Genomic DNA, 18,540 nt, shown 5'->3' on the forward strand with positions numbered 1-18,540 from the left:
TGCCCAGCACTAATGCTTCAGTTTAGTGAATGAAAACTGCCATACCTTTTCAATAATAAGAAGTTGGGGCAAAATCTGCCGGTTCTTGAGTTCACAAGAGGCCATAGACACAGGGGTGACGGACAGTGCCTGTGGGTACCCTCCCGGTCCACAGACAACGGGTGATGCTGCCAGAGCCTCCCGTGGTCCTGAGCCTGAAACAGCATCCTGCCGCACACCGGTATGTCCGTACAGCTGTAACTTTCTGGACACAGGGAAGAGAAGATACTTTTCATGGGCCAAGCCTCAAATTTCCCCAGTGATCCATCCTTGCTGCGGGAGCCGAGACCGGGAGACTTCGTCTTGCGGTGCAGCCTGCTGCTCGTCAGGTCTCCGAAGAGGTTTGGGGGATATGCGAGCTGCGCGGGGAGGTTGCGCAGGGCTGGGATCAAGGGGACCCCCACGGTTAAGAATTTCTTTATCACGTGGAGACTCGGCACACGCTGGCTTTCAGCATGTTGCTGTCGCTGCTGTGCAGGGTACAGGCTCGTGGTGCAGTGGGATTGCGGTGGCTTTCCTTCTCTGGCTGCACCCGGCGCGCTGCACTGATTTCAGTGAAGCATCCAAAAAGGGAGGAAGGTGCTTGGGTGAGCTGGCGGGGAAGGACTGGGGCTGCCGAGCAGCGCAGCGGGCTGCGGGCTGCGGCGAGGGGGTCGAGGGGAGGCAGGTTCCCACTCTCGCCTGGGATTCGTGCCGTGCACAGCTTAGGTAAGAGAGCACATCCTCACCCGAAGGCTGTCTTCCAAAATCAACGTGGGCAGCCTGGGCAGCGAGTAAAGGACAGCTGTGTTCCTAAATGCTTTGGGGCTTGCAGTTTTGCTTTACTTTGGGGGAAAGTACTTGGCTCCTGGGCTTCTGGGGAGGTGATGCCAAGCAGGACCAGCGTGTGGGAGGCAATCAACAGAGGCAGGCAGGGCCAAGAGGGCAGCAAGGGAACCGGTTCACGTGGGCTTGGGGAGCAGCCCTGCTTCCCCTACCACCTCCAGTCTGTACAAATGCACCGGTGGGTGTCGGGAATAAAAGGGGCGGAGGGGCTGTTATGTGCTTGGCAGAGCTCTGCTCTGATTTAAGGGCTTTGCTTACCTCATTCACTTTGGAGATGTGAAAAGAACAGCTCAAGCTACGTGCAAACTATTTCTTGAAGGGCAAATACTTGAAATATAATTGTGTGTCGAAGCGCACTGGCCCTGGTAAGGAGCGCTGATGTTGTATAAGCACCTCGACGCAGGCACAAGCACAGGAGCGGAGCAAGAAGCCCTTGGTGTCTGTGGGAACCTCTTGCATAAGCACAATGCCCATTAGAGCGGAGCACTGCTTGCTTTTCTCACAGTGTATTTTGATGAAGGAATCTGTACTTGATTGTTTTACTTTGTTTTAAACTTGTGGTTGATATAAACACATTATGGCTTCTGTTTTCTCTATTGTGTGATTGGAACAAGAAACCCCTCAATAAAATGCCTTTTTTCTTTGAAAGTTCTTTTTATTATTGCCTTTTCCATATCAATTGCTTTACTCATTCCATGTGGTGCTGACATCCCAGGGCCCCAGCGCATTGTCTCCTTGTGAGACACAGCATTTTGCCACCACTGCCTAGCAAGGGATGATGTATAAGTTTAAATCTTAGACCCACAGTGTTGGAGACAGAAAAGTCTAATGTCAAATTACAACTGCTGGATTAGAGTATTTCATCGATATAGTTGTTCCCCACTAAATATCCCTGTTGTACACCAACTAGCTGAAGCTCATTTTTGGCTTACACCAATGCAAAGAAAGGAAAGCAGCAAAGCCCTTGTAGCAAACAGTATTGTCTGCAAGAATTGCCCTCCTGTAACCTCCTAGAAAAAGTCTGCCGTTGCTGGAGGGGGTCACAAGGAGAGCAGGGATGCTGCCTGGACCGCTCCTGCCCTCTTCGGCCAGCCAGTCCTGGCTTCAGCTCCCAGGTTATTTTGATCAAAGTAATTTACCCACCCCTCAGGTGAGGAACGGCCAAGTGGTGTGAATGCGTTGCAGCCCAGGCTAGGTCCCAGGTGTATGTGGGAGGTTTGATAGCTCGGGGGAAACAGCAAGATCTTTTTCTACAGGGCTTTCAGCCAGAGGTATCAGCTGCAGCAGCATTATCGCCATGAGAGCAGGTAAGGTCGGCACCTTGTGACTGCTGCTTGGGGTCTCCTTTTCCCAGTTTAGAGTTGGTGTCTGGGGTAGTTCAGAAGCTGGGGTGAAGGCTGGATCTTTGCTTTGTGCTTTCCTGCTGCTGGTCTTTTACTGCTGGGTCTTCTGTAGTTACTAACCAAAGCGTGAGCATCAGGTAGGTCTGAAGAGATGTAGGAAGCTAGTCAGTGTGTTTCCTGAAAATTTACAACCTCAGTTCCTTTACTAGCTTCTAGTAACTTCTGTCTAGAAAAGGGAACTAGCAATTCTTGAAGTATTTTTAGGTCATGTAAAAAGTGAGATGCAGTCAACTGTTGCACATGGGTGTATTTGCTGTCCTTGTTGGTTTGCTCTCTGACAAGAAAAGTCTACTTTTCTGAAATGTGGTAAGTGTCAGCTATGGGGAAAGCACCTGAGAGATTGGAGTCATGCTTGTGCAGGGTTGTATGGAGGAGCAAACAGATACTTACTGAAATATGAAAGCATGAGAGGCTGCTTAAATCAGAAAGTGGGTGTCTGCTGACTCAGCATTCCCTGGGAGCAGAAAGACTGGTGTTTGTGTAGTTCATGGGCACGTTTTACATTACAAATTGTTCAAATACTGATTGTTATGATTCTAGTTTAAGTTACAAGTATTTTTGCATAAATGCTCAGTCTAAACTAAGGCATGCCTTGTTTTGCTGAGAGACAACCTTCAATTTTGCCTCGCTGGGAGCAGTAGGGTGTTCCGAGAGATGGGAACGTGCCGCCTGGGGGATGCGATACTCTGATTGTATCGTCTTGGATGTACCTGCTGCTTTTTGAAGCTCTACTATATAATAAATGGTGGCTGAATTTAAGGCATCTATTGCGTACCCCCGTCTGCGTGCATACTTTCAGGGATGTTATGGCTGTGCAAAGCATGGTGTGTGCTTGGATCCAGCTGAACTCTTGGGAGTGGAAAGAAATGCCTGAAGTTAGGAAGAGCTTCAGCTCTTTGCTGATCTGCAACTGAAGTCTGAATGCACTTTGTTTTAGGCTCCCATGCTCAGCAGGAGCAAGGCTTGACTCTCAAACAAGTTTCAGTATTCAAGGAGGCTGAGAATGAGATTTAGCGATGCTTGGGTCTTGCTGGGTCATTTTGCAGGGTGCTGGGACTCCCAGCAGCGCGTGTGTCGTGTCTCTGGGTTGTCCCCCATGGAAAACTGCTGCTGACTTGTGCGAGAGTTGCAGCAGCTAATCTGGGAGGACAAGAAAGCTCAGGCTTGCTATCAGCCTGGGCTTTTCTGAAGTATGAATCTTGCATAAAATAAAATACCGTCCTTTTGTGACTCAATTTATCCTCCCAATAATGTTTATCTTGTTTGCTCCAGCATTCCTTGAGTACTGCCTGTTAATTAAGTTTCTGGCCTCCAGTTTGTAGTTGAGTTATAAACAAATACAGTTTTCTTTCATGCTATACAAAAAGTCATCTTCTATCCCTCATTTTTTTTTACGTTGCTGGCAGTCTGCATTCTGCTTTGACCCCTGCTGGGATATGCAAGGCTGGAATGAACAGCTGAGCAATTGGAGAGGATTTCTTCTCCTGGAGAAGAGCAGATAGCAGCCTGGTGTGTCTGATGGGGTCCTCTATTACTATTGTGCAAGACGAGGGGCTGACGCACCCCACCTGCTCCAGGCAGCCTGGTGACAGTGTCTGGAAGGGAAAATGACTCCTGTGTTTACCTGCTCTTCTGTGGGCAGCAGGCTGGTCCCAGTGCGGAGCTGCTGCCCTCTCGGTGGGGCTTAACAGTAATTTATACCAAAGCCCTTTTGGAGGTCCTCAGCCTTTGCTAAGACACGTGTTGGTGTTGCAGCCTGGAGCTGCAAAATGCCAACTCTCCCTTTTCACACTCCTCACTGGGGATCTAATAACCTCTAGGAGTGGCAGAGAGCTCTGTAGATAGCCTTCACAAACAGGGAGGATTTTTATCCTCTAATATGGAGATAAACCCCTGCAAAGGAAGAGGTGTTTTTCTGTGTGTGGCCACGCCAAATGCAGACTGGGAGAGACGTACAGAGCGCGATCGGGGAGCTTGTAATGTCCTGAGATGATGAACAGAGCAGGAAGTGGGAGAAAAATGGTTCTTTTCCTTTCAGACACTTCTGTGGAAAAAAGATCCATCAAGAATAGATGGATGCAAAGGTCCTAGCTCTGGCTAAGTGAGCCTGCAAGCTGCAGGAGGGCATGAGGACATGGGAATTGCTGCCTGTGTTCCCTCTGCTCCTTCCACTGCTGGGCACAGGAGCTGGGCGAGCGGCCTCCATCCCGACCTGAGCAGCTGCCAGCATTTTGGCCATCGCTCATCCCATTCCGAGAAGCGGGGAAGAATGTGCTTCCTCAGGGATAGCAGCTGTGTGATGGCCACGTGGCGCTTGGATAGTGGAGGATTTGCAGGCTGTGAGTGAATCCGCAGGTAAACCTGTGGGCAGCATCAGCTGAGCCACAGCGGGGGCTGGAAGGAGCAGGAGCTGGGAGCAGGGACACCGTGGGGTCCTCGAGATCTAAAGTCTGGGACTGGAGCTGGCTTGTCATCAGCTCACAGGCAGCTGATCTGGGCTCATCAGCCAAACATCCACCATTCTGTGCAAGTTTCCTATTTAATCAGCTTTTCTGCAAACAGGTAACCCGGATCCTGCAGTAAAAATAGCAGAAATAACAGAAAAGGTAATAACAGAAATAACAAGCTCCTTCCTTTTGCTGGCAGATGGAGCTGCATTTACAGGGAACACTGCTCTTTGTGGGGTGCAGTGCCCGGGGCGGGGGGATGACTCCTGAGCCCCCCATGGCTAAAGAGGTGGGCCAGGCAGTGAGGGGCTGCTGTGTGAATAGGGGAGGTCTCTTCCAAAATGTTCTCTAAAGCCAGTGAAACTCTCCCCCCCCCCCGCCCCAACACCAGTAGCGCTGCAGAGAAAATGCTCCCCTGTGTTTCAGTGGCTGCTCCTGCTTTCCCACTGAATCATGTTGGATGACCCTTAAAAAGGACACGCACACATATGTAATTAAAGCCAACCTCCACCCCAAGGCCAGAGCTGTGTTTGGAAACCGTTGTTCCCTGACGCTGAGGCTTTTTTCCATTCCAGCCAAACCCTGCGCATACTGCAGTGGCACTGCCACAGAGAAAGGGCTCCGTTAGATCAAGTGGGGAAAAAAAAGTCTTCCAGCAGCTTTAGCAAGTGCTTTTCAAAATCTCTGTTTTGCAAGGGAACAGACACTTTTTTATTACTATTTCTTGCCCAGCTAATCCCATCTGAGCCACTGAGCGTGCTACCCGTTGGCTAAGCTGCTGCCTTTGATAGTCTGTAGGTGTCCAAGTCATGCTCGAATACCCTTCTTGGAAGGGTAGCGGGGCAAGCTGGCTGGCTCCTCTGCTTTTTGAGGCTTCTCGCCCGTGCTGCAGCCCGACCCACGTGCAGGGTCCGGGGGCTCTGCAGCACGTGGCTTCCCTAAGCAAAGCCACATCCCGGAGAGTCGCGAGGGAGGGAGCGCAGATCAACCTGTCAGGGTGGCCGGCTGCTCTGCGGAAGCCTCCCAGCCTTTGGAAAATGAGGGCTTTGTTTCGAGACCTTCCCAGCGGAGGCTGGAATCTCCTCTGGACCGGCAGCCCGCCACAAGAATGCTGTCTGCGTGGCAGCAGCGGGGTCTGCTGCGGCCCTGCCGTCGGGAGAAAGATGTGCCAGGGACCACGAGTGCCGGGGGGGGGGGGAGGCTTGGCCCCGTCTCCTCTTGACGCATCGGAGTGATGGATCCGTCTCCGCTCGCCAGCGCGGGGGCATCGGCGCTCTGCCGCACAGTGGGCTTCGCTCACAGCCTGCCAAGATCCCCAGAGCCGCAAGCAGTCGGCAAAGAGTCCTGCTTTTTCCGCAGAAATGTGCGCAGCCTGGAAATTTGGGGCTGTCTGTAACGTTTTTCCTTTGGAGACATCCAGGAGATGTTTGCCAAGCCATTGCTCTAGAAAGGAGGAGGAGGAAAGCAAGGACACGGCTGGGGCTGCTTGCAGTGTTTGGGATCCAGCTCTCCGCTCCCATCCTTGAGGTGCAGGGAATGGCTCTATTTGAGACCCTGTGCAGCTGCTTGGCACACATTAGACCCAATTTACAGAAGAAAGGTCTGTTGGGGGGCAATCGAAGGTAGCATTTGATAATATGGTGCGTGGCGCATCACCCAGCAGTGTTCGTGGGTGTGCTCTGCCTTGATCCAGCACGTACCTCAAAAAGATGTTCCGACTTGCCTGTCCCGACTGCGTTTGTGAGATCTCGTGATTGTTCGAGGCTATCGTTCCCTGCAACGTGGGCAAAAAGCGAAGTGGCCGTATCGTGACCTGCCTCCTAAATGATAACCTCTACCCTGATACAGTGCCGTGGCTGTGGCAGGGAATGCATCTCTGATTGTAGGCAGGCATCCCACAGCTATTCTCAGTGCCGGGCCTGACCCAAGCTTTGGAGGACTGAACTGCCGACCTTTTCTCTGGGCTGTGATCTGTACAAATCCAAGTTTATGGATTTTTATGGCCGGGATGGGCTGTTCTGAGACTGCAGCCCACGTTTTGCGTAGGGGCATGTGCCACAGAGCAGATACTGAAAGGGTACTTTGTGCCACAGTGAGAGGTGCTTCACAAGCAGTAATAGGAAAGAGAGATGATAAAACCAGAGGTGATTGTCTGGGTGCTTGTGTGTGTGGGTCCAGTACCACTGGCAAGTGGGTGCTCCCCATGCTGCTCCGAAGCCATCGCCAGGAACCCGAAACGCAAAGGTACTTCAGTGCAGTTACTAAAACTGTTCCGCTTTTTCTTTTGCTTAGTTCAGCTTGGGGCACGTTATGCTATTAGTAACCTCTGCTTTTGCAGTTCGCTACCTCAATCTAACTTTCTCCAAACTCTTGAGTTATTAATGTGGCTGAGAGATTAATTTACTAGGAGGTGTAGTGTTGTGTATAAATAAATTATAGCCCCAGAAGGATGGTGGAGACTATTTCTGCTGTTACTTGAAAAGAAATAAAGAGATCAGGGCATTTGTCTTTGGCAGGCTAGCAAGCACGTGCAGTCTCTTATGTACAGTACTCAGAACTACATTAAACCCCCCAAATAATGAACTGCAACCCCTTTAGGCAAATGCAAATGTAGTGCCTTTAAATCGGTCATCCTCAGGGGCAGATGATCACACCCAACCCAGACAGCCTCCCTAGTTATTGTACAGCAAGGGTAAATAACTGGTTTGGAGAAGGCTGAGCTCATTTGTGGAAGCTCCAAGGGAATTTAACATCTGGTCGTGTGCGGCCGTGTGCCTTCTCGCGGGGCTGGTGCGATGGCTGTGCTGTCCTCGCCAAGCCGGAGGCTTCTCCTCCCCACTTCTCCATGAAGGATGGGATTTCCTCAGTCCCCTGGAGATCCCCGTGCCATCCCGAGGACTCCACGTGTGCAGGCTGTCGGAGCCAAGCCTGGGTTTAAAAACCGTGGTCCCGGGACGATGGGGGGAGGCTGGGGCCGGTGAGGGGCTTCTGGTGACCCCGCTCTGCCGAGCTGGCACGCTGCGGCCGCAGGCAGGCCAGGATGGCGTGTTTAAGGTTGTATGTTAAATGGTCTTAATAAAATGTTAATATCAGGCTAAATGTTTATAAACAAGTCCATCCCCTTGAATTAATGCTCGCTGGAGAGCTGAGGGATAATTATGGGTGATACTACTTTAATTATTAAACATTGTGCTGCCCAGCTGAATTAGTGTAGCCCCTAACTGCCCGCCCCAGAGTGTTTACAATTTCTTTGCCATTTCATATTCTTTCCTCTCACTCACCCTAAATGTTTATTTAATAATCCTGGAAGACCTTTTAAGCTTCCTGGGTTTAATGTTTGCTAAACACCCTGTCACTTCCACTTCTAGTGATAATTCCCGGGCTGCTGCAGAATAGCCGGGCTCTGCCCGAAAGCTGTGCTGCAGGACGGGACAGCCCCCCGCCACACGTCTCCGTCCCCTGGGACCCTGATTGTCCACCGGGAACGGGACTAATTGGGAAGCTTGGAGCCACCAGACCCACCCAGGATCGGCAAATGGGAGTCACACTGTCGGGGTCCGGTTCGGCGTGGAGCACAACCGCCGGTGACAAAGGTCCCGAGGGTGCGTGGTGGGGCCGTGCACCCCAAATCTGCGCTGGGTGGCTCGGGGACCTGGCCAGCATCCCAGGTCACTGCCACGCGGGGAGAACGGCTGCGACGTCCTCGGGGTTGTGTTGCTTTCCCTCTTGGTTTTACACATGCTGATATAGACGTCCGAAAGCCAATATTGCACAGACAGCGTTTGTGGACAACTAATGTAAGGACTTGTCAGCTGGAGAATCTCACTTTACCTCAATCTCCAAGTCCTCCTTGGGCCCTGGCAGTATTGGTTTCAGCATATTCATTTTCCTTCACAAAAGCTTTTGGTTACTTTGGGATTAGGGACTGTTTAGAGTTCATTGTTTTCCCGAGCTGCCTTGTTTTGCTGTAATGCTTAGACGCCTGGTCTGCAGGAACTTAATCTCCCTTCTCCTCCAGCAGTCCTGGTCTGTGAAAATCTGTTCTCTGCTTTAGTGCAAATTGTTGATGGGAGATAGCAGTGGGTCTTTCTGCTTCTATTTAACGTGTCAGCAGAGAAAGACATCTGCTTGCAATTACGGGCATGGCCTCGCTGAAGGATTGGCGTGGTAGATTTTATAAGATAATAGGAAATCTTTATCAATTCATAATTCCTGGTGTCATACAAAGGAACATATTTCATTTAAAATGTTCTTTTTTTTTTTTTTTATTTTACAAAATTATGGGATAAACCACGAGATTGATATCAGGGGAAAATGCCTTGCGCTCTGCGAAGAGCGAGCCCTGGGTTTCCTACACAAAAGCCTCTGAGCGGGCGAGGGCCGGTCCGGGGACCAAGAGGGCTCTGAAGCTGTTCCCTCACTGCCTTCCACGATGTGCCCAGAGAGGCAAATCCTTCTGGAAATTATTTGGCGCTGGCTTTACAGCATGCTCCAAAACATGAAAATTGTCCCCAACACAGTGCTCAAAGCATCAAAATCTCTTAGGTGGGGCGAGGGGCCACAGACAAGCTGCTGTGCACCAGCACCTCTCCCGAGCATCCCTGGCAGCTGTGGGAACAGCCGTGGGACCAAAATACTCCGTTCTTGCTTTTCCCAACCCCAGAGTCACGGGTGCCGATTGGAAGCGATGGATACCTGCCTGGGGCAGCTGCAGGCAGCGGTACGAGGGGCTCCCACCCTGCCTGCGGGGTGCGTGTGCCCAGGATGGGGAGTTTGGGGGACTCGAGACGCGCTGGGACGGGCTTGCGGTCGCAGCACGGGCTACCCTGCAGTGCTGGAGGGGGCTTCCCCGTATGCCTGGCTGGGTGGGAGCCTCCTGCCTGGGGCGTGGGGAAGGGGCTGGTCCCCTCCCCGATCCCTCCGTCTCCCCTCGAAGGCCGCTCAGGGCAGGGCGTGCTGTCAGCGCGGCTATTCTTGGCCTTCCTCAGCTCATTTGTCAGCCCTCCGGGAGTCTTCTGTAATCTCCTCTGCGATTAAGGGTCTCGGAGCATGTTCAACATCATTGAAGAAACAAGAAAATAATAATAATAATGAGCTGTACTCAGGAACGCTCCCGAGTGGAGTCAGAATTGCATTCAATGCCTTTCGGCGAAGAAAGCTATTCATGCTTCAGCCTTAGCAGATTAACAGGGGCTGCATCCACTGGCTCTGAGAGTTTTCTGTGCTCTCTTCTAGCAGCGCCAACTCCTGTTCCCCACTGTACACCCTCCGCTTGGATGTGGTTTTTCATCTTTGGGGAGAGGTGGAGGGGTGCGTCTGACCGCAGAGGTGGTGGGTCTTTTCTGTGAATGTGGCAGAGACAGATACCTGTTATCAAGAGGGGTCGTGAGGTTTAGGTGCTGGCAGCTGGTCTCCTTGCTGATACGGAGATGCTGTGTTCGGTGAGATAACTAACACGGGGCTGAGACCCTCCCCTGGGGCAACGTTTGTGCCCAAAGGATGAGACTCTGCAGTGGGCAACTCTGGGGCAAGTGCCATGAGGCAAAAGTGCGTGGCAGATCGAGAGCACAGGGGATGCGACCGTGCCATAGTGCGGGCGCAAAGCGTGCTCTGCAGGGCTGCTGCTGCCGGGCGTCTTGTTGCTGGAAACCTCTCCTTTCCTATGTCCTGGCTGGTACTAAAGCCTAGCTCTGCTATGTGTGGGCTGGCATAACAAAAGGTGTGCTGCAGCATGCAAGGATTATTTGAACCGTTCTTAGCTAGAAGCGGTGTGTACTGTGTGCTGCTGTCAGGTTGTATTTTTCTATATCCAAAACAAAAAGTCCGGTGGAAGCCTGACTGCAGAAACCTTTGAGTGCCCTGCGCAGCCAAACGTGCTGCAGCTCTGCAGCACTGGGCAAAAACGTGGTACAGCTGGGTTTAAAAGCTTGGAAAAACTGGCTGTTCTTCTGCAGGCAGTTGTTTCTTTGAGTGCGCTGCAGAGGTGTTGTGCCCATCCCCTGCAGTATGCAAGGGTGTCCCTCCTGCCGTCCCGGTCCCCTGCTTTCCTGGCTGCAGACCCTTGCCAGCCCTGCAGTTTGGCCCGTTGGCAGCGTTTGCAGCACGTTCCCATCGATGGGAAGGATGCTAGACGCTGTGTCTGCAAGTGTGGAGTGGAGGGAGCCAACTGTCAGGCTTGAGGGGTTCCTCGCAGTCCCTCCTCTCTCACCTTCCAACGGCAGGAGAAGCCGCTCGGCACAGCGGGGTCTGCCGGCTGCCTGGTGTCGAGAGATGCCCTGAGATAGCTCTCGGGGATGGGGGCAGGTCGGGTTTTCAGGGACCTGGGTCTGGGTGAGCTACTGGGGGCTTGGGATTGTTCTGCCAGAGCGTCTGGTGCGCTCTGGGGGTGTGAAATATATCTTGGACTCCTCGGCTAATGGCACTACCAGTGCACATGTGTGTGAAAGCACGCACATGCTTTCGCTAGCTCCTGTCGCCTGGCCCAGGAAAACTCAGTGGAGCAGCATGCGATTCAGACAGACTTGAGAACAAAACAAAGAAAAAAGGAGGGTGGAAAATCCTGGACCGATTTCTAAAATGCCATGAATTTCTGGGTGCTGCTGAAATAGCCACATTTTCACTAAGGCAGGGAGAAAATGTATGGCAGGGGATGCAGGCAGAGCGTGTCCCATGACAGAGGACAGCAGCCGTTCAGCCCCGGGATCCCGTGTCACTGGTGCACCCACAGGGCCCAGCTTCGTGTGACGGAGGGGGGCTGCCAGGCTCCCCAGGCTGAGGATGGGTTTGCTCCTTGCAGGGGAAGAACGGTCTGGTTTCATTTTAAGCTCCCAGATGTTGGTCATGTTACCAGCATTTCTTTTTACTGAAGTAAACTCAAAACATCTATTTTTCTTTAAGTTCTCAGACATGAGACGTGGGGAAGTTCATTTCTGTACAGCTCCCAACCCAAAATACAGACCGGCCCTGGCCTGGTGGGGATGTGCTGTGGCATCCTGCTGTTGGGCAGACTGGTTGCCCCCCGGCTCACGTGCAGGCTCTGCCCGTCTGGGGGGCTCTGGGGAGCCGTGGGCATCCCAGGATGCACAAAAACATCTCTGCTGGGACAGCAAGCTCTGGCGGACTGGCTGGCTCTTTCCTTTGCAGCCCATCTGTGGAGGACAGACAGACGTGCCCCCAGCAGTCCCCTCCGTGGCTCTCCAAATCCCTGTATGCCTGTGAATTAGGTTGCAAGCCTGGCCCCGCAGCTTGGAGCTGGGCTTAGAAATGGGGTCCCAGCTGTATCTGGGGGTGTTCCCGCACTGCAGGGTCACCCTGTTGTCCCTGTCCTCCAGCCACCTTCCCGGCAGCACCAGGAGCGGGGTGAGATGCTCGGTGCGGTCCGCTGTCACCTGCAGCCCTGCTCCTGTGGGAACTCATCCTGGTCTCAGTTATACGGAGGGAAAATGCGCCAAGAGCTCTGGGCTTTGCATCTTTTTCCGATGCTGGGGACATTGCTGGGCGTACGGGCGCGGGAGAGCCGTGCCAGCGAAGAATTTCGGACCCCCCCACGCGCCCTGGGACTGCCTTTGCCCCGGGCTGGCAGTCGCTGCTGGGGCTGGCTGCCGCGGAGGAAAAACATCCTTCTTAATCGCTTCAGATTTGGGGGCATGAGAAGCAGCTTCTACACTGTAGCACGAGGTGTGATTTTTGCTTAACTAAGACTTCCTGAGCTCTTTGATCTTGATACCACCAACACAGCGCTGGATCACTTCAGTTTCTTGCTGCTAAGCTGAAAAGTCCCTGAAAAGCAGAGCCGGTTTAATGTTCAAAAGGACCGTGAGCTCTCTCTTGCGCCACTTAGGCCCAAGCACGCAGCTGGCATGGCTTCCTTCAGGGCACAGAGTAGCCAGGTTTGGGCAGATTTTAATTTTTTTTTTTTTTTTATCATTTAAAAGACAGGAAGACTAGAAGCAGACCGTTCCTTGTGTACCCCAACGCTCATGGCCGTGCCCCGTGCAGGAGTTGGTCCATGGGATGCAGCTGCTAGACTTGATCTGTTTGCCCCAAAAAAGCAACAAAATGGGGCTGTGTGGTCTGGGGTGCAGGGCGTCCTGAGCCCTCCGGTCAGAGCGGGGCAGGGGTGTCCGTCTGTCCGGCGGGGACGAGCGTGAGGTCTGGAGGCGATGTGCCCAGGGAAGTCATGGGCTGGTGGGCTTGCTAGTGGTCTCCTGCTGATTTGGAGCATTAGATTATGCAGGATTGAGTTTGATTTCTTCCCCTCTCCTTGGATTTTTAGTAGCTGACAGTTGTTACCAGCGTGAGGTACTAACTTTTTATTTTGAATGCATGAGTTCAGGCTCGTTAATCACTTCCAAATGCCCTCGTCTAAAGGCTATATTGTTTCAGCATTCAGCCACTAATTTTTTGAAATCTCTGAAATAAGACTCTGCTCTTGAACATGTGCTGGAGAGTTGTTCCTTTCCGCTGTATTTTAAAAATATACATGTGGTTTAATTCAACAAGAGGGCTGGAGGGGACATTTTTCCACCAGTTTTTCCCCCCTTCTTTTTCTTTAGAGCTATATCTGCCAAACCACCCGGCTCTGTGCCAACAGCAGCCCCCTGGATGATCCCGAATGCATCTGGGGTTTAAAAAGTGTGTTTCTGGGGAAGCCCAGCATCGCTGCCTTGCAATCCAGAGCTTGAGGTGCCCCGGTGGCTGTTCACGCTCACCTGCTGGCTAAGGAAAACTGCCAGGGGTGCAGGTACCAAAAAGAAACAAGGAGAAGGGTCTGCAGGTGGGATTAGGGTTTCCAGCAGCTAGAGAGCGTGTGTCACCTTGCTGGCTGAAACAGAAACAGCTGGAGCAGACCTGGAGCTGTGCTCCCCTCGCATCCCTCGGCGAGGAGGGTTGTCTGTTCCCTCTGCCAGCGCTGGTGTGCAGTGAGAAAGCCGATGCAAGAAAAGACCGAACTCGAGGGTTTCGTGATGTGGATGCAGGCTGCTGGCTTTGGAAAGGCAGCAACTGCTGCAAAACTAGAGGAGAAATGGCAGCGCCTTTCTTTGAACGCTCACAGCTCCGGCAGACACTGGAAATCCACTGATACATCAAAGCAATGGGATATTATGATTCAAAAATGTGAAATGCAGGGAGAAGTCCTGCCAGGCCTAAAACCCTCAAGGAACTTGGTTATGTCCGGGCTCAGGGATCCCAAGGAAACATTTATTTTTGCAACTAAATTTGCTTTTATGTGCCCTAGCTTTGGTAGGACTCTTGAAAAGATCTGGGTGCTCTATAGGGTCTGGCAGAATCAGGAGTTGCTTTAAAGCCAGCCATCATTCAGAGACCTCTGGCTCCAAGCAGAAACAGACTTTTTGTAAATTATTACCACTTGATTTGTAAAGAAGAAAAGCAGGGGGGAGACGGGGAAAAGCTGTTGGTGTAGGATCCAGTGGAAACAGAGCAGGGGAGGGAGGTGGGCATGAGGCCGGTGCTTGGGTGAGGATGGAACTGGGGTTGTGTTCTGCCAGGGCAGGCAGAGGTGGTGGTTTTGGCTGGGCAATGCCCTGTAGATGCAGCCCGAGTCCCTCCGTGGCCACGGCCACCGCGGCATCTGGGCTGAGCCAGGTCTCCTGCGCCTCCGTCCGCAGCCTGAACCACAAAACCCTCTCGCCTCTGCCGGGGAATTGCTGCTGGTGGGAAACCCTCTTCTGTCTCGAGCTCTTGGAAGCTCTCAAGTGTGTCTGAGGCTGTTATGTCCTGTGGTTTTGTTGATATTATAAATAGATGTTGTAAGTGAACATGAAAGAATTTGTGCTGACCAAGGGTTGTTCTTATTGGAGGTGATAAATGAGGAGGGGCTAATTCCTGCCAGGCCCCGTCCCTTACGTCATGTTGTCCTCCGATGGCCCTTATGCCCCGCGGCGTCCTGAGCTCCCTGCAGATGCTGGGATGCTCCCTGCAGACCGGCCGCAGCCGTCGTGACGGGACCCTCTCCCTGCTCGCCTCGAGACCCCCGAGCTTTCCCCAGGCACCGCTGTCACCGCCTGCAGATTTGGGTCCTGTGGGGGAACCTGCTCCCCACTGCAGAAGAGGAGGGTGGGGAGAGGGCTGAAGGCTGTCACCCTGCCCGGTGCCACGGACAGGTCCGGACCGCAGAGAGCGAGGTCTTGGGGTATGCACAGGCTTTGAGCTTGTCCTGGCTCCCTGAGCCCCAACAAGTGCTGCCCTGCTGCCTTTGCTGGGTCTTGTCGGATGGGAATGGTGATGGGACCTGTCCATGGAGAGTACTTGGCTCAAATGAGCAGGAGTAAGGGGTGGGAAGCAGCCGGGTGGCAGGTCGTCTTCTCGGGAGGAGGGGACGGCTCAGCAGTACTTACGTGGCACTTCTATATTAAGACAAAAATGATTTTCTAAGAGGACTTGTGGTGGAGCCTTCCTATAAAAGCTTCTGAAGTGAAACATTGCTCTGAGCTGGTGTGGTCTCTCTATCCTTTCCCCTACCTGCGGAAACAATCTGTGGCCAAAAAACCGTGGCTGCGTGAGCCAACATGCTTCTGGGTTCCCGTCTGGCCGGGCATTAGCATGGCTGCGTGGAGTGGCTCTGCTATCGCTAGCCGTGGGCAGGGATCGGTGTTATTGGACCACACTGGCAAGTTCTCGTGAGCCTGGGAAAGCTCCGCAGACGGCGTCGCACCGGCACAAGACTGACTCTCTGTATGGGAAGAGAGCTGATTCAGGCTCTGCTCTTCACTGCCCGTCTTTGACCTTTTCAAATTGCACAGGTCGTAGACGATGTGGTAATAAGCCAGTGAGGAGACTTTCCAGCAGCAGCACTGACAACTCTCAGCTGAGCTCCCAAAGGAATATGTTATTTGTGTTGTCAGAATCATAAATCCCCCAGGACTCAGATGAGAGCAGAAGCATTAGAATTCTGGGCTGTCTCGTGTATAACAACTGCACTACATTGATTTGTGATTCACTGGCCATAATTATTTGTGTTCAGCATCACTGACCTGCTCACCAAAAAAATAACTAATGCTTTTTAAAAATAAGGTACAAAGGGAGAAGGTGGAGAGCATGCATGAGTTTCAGCCAGCCAGCTAGCTTCCTACAGTGCCCAAAAGCAACAAATCTAGTTGGTTCATATTGATCTCTTCATTGGTAATTTCACACAAAATTTTCTGCCATAATTAGCTGGTGACTGGTAGTTCTCCTCCTGTTGTTTGCTCTAAGCAATGTGCGTTCAATGTTTTCCTTCTCCATGGTTTGATCTTGCCCAACTTTGAGCCCTAAAGTCGAGGATCACTGGCATAAATTGCTTTTACTCCTAGCAAGTTACAGTTAGAAACAGCTACTCTAGTGACAACATTTCCGACTACTCACAGAGCAAACAATCCTTTACTCATTTCTAAAATGCAATAACGCTGTGCTTCACGCTTGATTTTTTTTTTTTCCTTATAAAATATCATCTGCACTACTTTCTGCTCTTGTGGTGAGTGTTTCTGATGCCTGTCGGGTTTTGGGGAGGGAGGGTGGTGTTCCCTGTGGTTTGCCCCAGGTCCTTGCAGTAATTTCATGGTATTTTGGATGCCCCTGAGGAGCAGCAGAAGGGTGAAGGAGCTGCACGGCCCGCGCAGTGTCTGGGGATCGATGGATTGGGAACTACTCCAGGGGAGCTGCAGGCTGGAGAAGGAAACGTTGCAGGACTGGGGAGTCAGAAATGTGGCCAACAAGGCCTGGCTGGTCTGGGGACAGATGGGCAAGATTAGGCTAAGGAGTGTCGATGAGATGGTGACAAGTCAAATGTAGAGGGGACAGGGGCTGAAAGCCCTGACAAACCAAATGAGTCTCTGCAGAGCCCAGCTGGGAGGACGGATGGCATCGGGGATGTGCTGAGTGCAGCCAGATCAGGGGCAGCATGTGCCTGCCTTCTCTCAATGAGGCTATTCATGCTCATTAGATGTATTTCCCAGTTTTTAATTCCCTAATTCTTCATCTGCTCGGAAACTGCCTGGCCCAGGGCATCCTGCTGAACGCTGGTGCCTGGGGGGCTCGGTGCTGGTGACGGGGCTGCTGCAGAGACACAGGACCATGAGGGATGCAGTGGGAAGCTTGGCAGGGTGTCTGGGGCAAAGCAAGCTGTCCTACCAGCTGCAGAAATAAGCATATCTAAGCTGAAAGCTGCCCTGACTTGTTAAATGGGGACAGCGCTGTGTTGGGATTGAGTGTCTATCAGCAGCGAATGTGTGCAATAACTGACAGGGCAGCATAAAGCACCAAGTCTCAGGCTTGCAGGGCTGGTCCTGTGCAATAGATCCGTGTCCCACATCACATGCAACTGTGGACCAGGATGGCACTGACTGATGGTTGAGATGCCAGCCTGCTTGGCCAGCACTTCTTTCTGCATGGCCTCTGGCTGCGTCAGCTCCTGAATTTGGGTATTTAGTGCTGGGTGCCCAGGTACACACACAAGGAAACATCTTATTCTTCGTGAAGTACACAGGTTTTCAGTTGCATAGGGCAAAATCTACCGAAGAGGATGGAGTGCTTCCTCTGACTTCTTGCAGCAGGCTGGGAACGTTAGGAGGAATGGAGAGGCATTAAATGGGCAATTGGGTTCCTACATGCCGATGTGAGTCTCGGGAGTAGCTGAAGCCCTGGCTTTGAGCTGGGCATACAGCTCAGCATGGGCTTGTGTAGTACAGCAATTGGAAGATCCATTACATGCCATTGCTGAGAGAGCCTGACATGCTGTTTGCATAGATCATTAAACAGCCTAAGGGCTGGGACCTAGATAGCATGTTATCATCCTGTTGGAAATGCACAGTCTTTCCAAAATGCCCAGTTTATGTTTTCCTGTAAATTGCCTTCTGGGCTTAAGCATCTCAGTCCCTCTGTAAAGGCAAGTTTCATGCAGATGCCCGCAAGCTCTCTGCCATTAGCATGGTCAGAAAGGCTTCCCCTTCAGGTACCACACATCAAGCGTGTCCTTATGAGCAGCCCTTTCACAGTCCCTCAGGAACACACACAGGTTTGTACAGGCTGGAAGGAAAGCCAGGAGGGATTCAGCCCAGCCCTTCCAATTTTTTTTTTTTGTTTTCCCAGCAGACTCTCTGGCTTTGCTTGGCTTGTAGTGGATGCAAATGTCATTGTTGATCTCAACAGGAGGTTAAGCACAAAAGAACTGGTTTAATGTATTTCACTGTGACTGTCTGGACTGGTGTGTTGCACAGACAATGTGTTGTTCCTAAGTCATCACTTCAGCCTGCAGAGCACACCTGGCTCTCCAGGCTGCTGTCCTGGTGTCTCAGCTCAGAGGCTTACTTCGGCTGGCCCAAGGAAGAGACTTTTCAACCCCTAGGTTTTCCTTGGTAAATGCCTGAGCTATACTTGCTTTTCTAATGCACTGGAGGCGTTAAACTGATGTGCCAGGGCTACTAGCTGAGATGCCTGCGTGCTCTCTGCTGACGTGCCCTCCCGAAGTCAGCCCTCGAGGGAAGCTCCGTTGCCAGCGGCGGTGCTCTGGGCAGAGATGTGCTGCAGGAGAAGATGCAGAGAGATGCCAGATGGCTGGATGTACCCTGGACTGGGAAGCTGGTGGCACTCTGGCAGCTTTTCCCTGGGAACGTATGTGGCCATCCTGTTGTCACCCTGCCCAGTTTAGTCAGGAAATTCCCAGTCCCTCAGCTGTTGCACGCATCTGGTGCAGAAACTCCTCGTTTTCACTGCTTCCTAAAGGAGGAAACTTCTCCTCCAGCAGGAGAGCTAGGAAAGCTGAACAAAGTCACTCAAAGGTTAAAAGGCAAAAGGTGAATTTAAAATATAGAGCATCCAGGATTTTAAGT

General features: G+C 52.1%; 1 protein-coding gene across 1 annotated transcript in view; it reads left to right on the top strand.

Annotated features, from left to right (window-relative positions):
* Positions 1–6,932: 6,932 nt before the first annotated feature.
* The window catches only part of ZMAT4 (zinc finger matrin-type 4), a 105,028-nt gene continuing 93,420 nt past the window's right edge, over positions 6,933–18,540 (top strand). The window contains exon 1 of the mRNA XM_075043432.1: positions 6,933–6,958. The gene's annotated coding sequence lies outside the window, so the exon portion shown is untranslated. The remainder of the gene's footprint in view (positions 6,959–18,540) is intronic.

This window comes from Buteo buteo, chromosome 12, assembly GCF_964188355.1.
Source record: "Buteo buteo chromosome 12, bButBut1.hap1.1, whole genome shotgun sequence".
Lineage (NCBI taxonomy): Eukaryota > Metazoa > Chordata > Aves > Accipitriformes > Accipitridae > Buteo > Buteo buteo.